We start from the raw sequence: 4,091 nt of genomic DNA, 5'->3' as shown, positions 1-4,091 counted from the left end.
TTTGTGTCAGCAATTAATATTTGTATTATTTATTTACCTCTTGACTTCTGACCTGAGATGTTCAATTCTAGTAATAGATTTCATTTTTATGCCCCTTATGCCCCATTTATGGGCATTATGTTTTCTGCTCTGTCCGTCTTTTGGTTTGTCTGTTCGTTTGTCCGTTCGTCCTGTTTTAGGTTAAAGTTTGGTTAAAGTTTTTGGTCAAGGTAGTTTTTGATGAAATTGAAATCCAATCAACTTGAAACTTAGTACACATGTTCCCTACGATATGATCTTTCTAATTGTATTGCCAAATTAGAGATTTTACTGTCTGTTGTTCCACTGAACATAGAAAATGATAGTGCGGAAGGGGAATCCGTGTACTGGGGACACATTCTTGTTTTGGAAGAGATACCAAAAAGCTTTTCTAAAAATAATGGAATGCTGGGAGCAAAAGGCACTTTATGATTGATTTGTGATTGCTTAACATCATTTCACCAGAGGCACTTTATATAATATTTTGTTTACACAATATGTATTTATATATTATTGGTAGTAATTTTTGTCACATTTCTATAAATGAGTTAAGAGGGAAAAAGGAACCTTGCAATTCATAGCCAACATTTTTTTCTTTTCTTTTTTGGTGAATAATCCATTTGACTATTTAATGAATGGCTATTATCTATTTTGAATTTATTGAACCATAAAACTAATTTTTGACTCTTCACATTGAATAATCCGCGAAGCGGATTATGTAAAATGTGAAGAGTCAAAAATTAGTTTTATGGTTCAATAAAATCAAAATATATTATTGCCATTCATTATAAATAAATTTCTATCAAAAGTAAGGCTCAAAGAACTTTTTATATTGTATATTTTAACAATAACAACGTACACACATGTTGGCGCATGAATACACAACGTCAGAGTGGGCGTGTCGCCATCAAAATTGACAACATTGAAAATAAAACTAATAATTTTAACCAATCAGAAGACAGTAAAAACACCAAATTTATTTATAAGAGTGTGGTGTAGACTTTACCCTGTCTGTATGCCTTCTAATTGCAACTACTTTTTAATGGCTAGATAATTAATAATATATTACACAGTTGTATGGGCTAGATAATTAATAATATATTACACAGTTGTATGGACAACCAAAGGATCTCAGTCTTAAATGTTAAAAGGGGAGATAGATGGGCATTTGGCTTGTAAACACAACTCCTCCTTAACAGCCTGAAAGATTATGATGACACGTAACTAAGTGTAGAACACTAACTGAGGATGTGTTCAAAGCAATATATCCTGGTTCCAAATGTTACAGGTGATAATAAAAAAATACTTTTTTTTCTTTAATTATAAAATTAAGAATGGAAATAGGGGATGTGTCAAAGGGACAACAACCTGACCATAGAGCATAAAACAGCTGAGCAGAGGCTCTTGAATTGGGACAGGCGCAAAAATGCAACAAGGTTAAACATGTTTAGTGAGATCTCAGACCTCCCCTATACCTCTAGTCAATGTAGAAAAAAACAAACAGCAATACCTGCAATAAAACTCACTTTAAAAGAAGTCTGAGTCTGATGTCAGAATAGGTAACAAAAGAAACTAAGCAAAATGATAATGATACTGGTACATAAATTACCAAAGGACTAACAGTTACTGACATGCCAGCTCAAGACCTCAATTAAACCAATTGAAAGATTATGTCTTCATCAAATGAAGCAAACTCCCTCCTGTTAGATGTTTGGTATCATAGCATCATAAAATATATGATAAGAACATAACCTGTATCATGCCAACAACTGGTTTTAGAATAATTGTGTTTATTTCTGATGCAAAACCCAATGAGTAAATCAATATTACATGTAACAGCACCTCAATCATATCCTCTCCAAACAAGTCTGTCCAGAGGCCCTGCCAACCCCCAGGAGAATGCCAACACCTATGTGCTGTGTAAAGGATATCACCATAAAAGATTGGATGTGAAACACCTGAGCGCTCAAGATGTCTGCATGATGATTTACACGTACAAATAATGTCCCTGTACTGAGGATAAATAGTATTACTAGGCAGGAGATAGGTTATAGATAATTTAAACCTAATAATACTGTAGATTAGTGTAGACATAAATACAAAAAAAATAATAATAAATAGCCAGATGATAAAAAGAACATATGAAATGACAAATATAACCACACAAGAGACAAATTACTCCGTCTAGTATGAATTAGCAGCATCATCATACAACTTAACATTTTAACAAAAAGTTTTTGAAGCCAAGATAGTCCCATATTTATATGCTGGGGAAAAAAGCATTGTATTTATAATTTTATATGCTAATGAAATAGTGATTCATAATTGGAACAACTTTTCAAATAATAAGAAAATACCAGATATAATTTACTATGTTTGTTGTTACATTTGTGTACATGTATTACCAAACACTATATGTTCAACGCAAATATTTATAGTGAGATTGCAATAGTTATCAAAGGTACCAGGATTATAATTTAGTATGCCAGACACGCGTTTCGTCTACATAAGACTCATCAGTGACGCTCATATCAAAATATTTATAAAACCAAGCAAGTACTAAGTTGCAAGTTGCAACATTTAGCTTAGAGAACATGGAGTGTAACTTCAAACTGGTCATAGAAGATGTCTTGGACTAGCAGTTGGATTAGAGTTTTCGCTCCATGTCGGAAGGCCTCCTTGTGACATTGAGAAGACCAAAAATAAAAGCCTGTTCCATTGCTTTTGGTTTTTCATGAATCTATACCTTTTAGTCTGGGATTCATTATTGTATTTTTTTCTATTCATCTTTGTTAGTACATTCGACTTTAAATGCAGAAATTATTTCTACATTTAAATAAATAAATACAAATATACAAATATTTTATTGGCACAAACACAATTACAATAATTGGCAATGGCCCATACAACTGGTATACAAATAGTAATAATGCATAGAATATCAATAGGCATATTTAGAACAATATCATCGAACGATATCAATATCATCAACAGTAAATGATTAAAAAAAAATATATCAATTACATAGTTGGTCAAACATATTAAGTATTGAAATAATGACAATATTAATATGTAATATTATGAACAATGATTATTAGCAATTTTATAGAGTTTGTTCTGCTTTACGCAGGTTCAAACTGTCTGAGATGAAAGAGGAAGTTAATTTTAGGATTGTGTATGAATTATTATTTAATAAAAAGATTATATTATTTTCATGTTTTTGAAATTTTGTAGGATCAACGATTGTATTTGAAACTTTATGGTAAAATATGTCCCTCTTAGTTGAGTATTTTTCACAATGTAAAAGAAAATGTTTTTCATTTTCAATTTGACCAGAATTACATACAGAGCAGTATCTCACATTTCTGGGAATATTTAGATGTCTTCCTCTTTCAATCATCAGTGTATGAGCGCTTATACGGATCTTACATATTGCAGCTCTGTCACTTCTGTTTTTTAATATATCAACATAGGGTGGTCTTCTGCCCATTATGTAGACACTTTTGAAAAAGTCTAACTTTTTGGATTCAAATATATTTGCATTTTGAACTTGCAAACATTGGTCATTAATTCTTTGTTTAATAGAATTTAAATTACCTTTAACATAATTAAAGTTATTGATGATATAAGACATTCCAAGTTCATTCAAAAGACTCTTGACCTTTATGACCCAAGGGTTTGAATCTACAGATTTAGTGAATATATCAGTGAATATAAGTGAGCAAAAATTTAACATGATGTTCATCCAAGAAAAAAAAACTTTTGATTAACCTGAGACTACTATATACGATCATATACTGTCTCCTACTGAATTTCATGCATGGTACCAATTTTTATGAATATAAAAAAATGTATTTTCATTGATACTTGCTTTCGTGGTTTTACCACAGCCTGTAAGTAACCATTTATTGAAAGAAATGTGTTGTGAATTTCAAACATTTCAATCATACCAGTCCACCCACAAGTGTATCAAAAAAGCTAGACCAAAGTGGTAACTGGCCGAAACGTCTAGTTTCCGTAATTAACACAGATCCGTTCCGTTGTTGACTAAAAACTTACTTTTTGTATTTCCG

Source organism: Mytilus galloprovincialis, chromosome 4 (genome assembly GCF_965363235.1).
Source record: "Mytilus galloprovincialis chromosome 4, xbMytGall1.hap1.1, whole genome shotgun sequence".
NCBI classification, from domain to species: Eukaryota; Metazoa; Mollusca; class Bivalvia; order Mytilida; family Mytilidae; genus Mytilus; species Mytilus galloprovincialis.
This window is presented reverse-complemented; position numbering follows the sequence as displayed.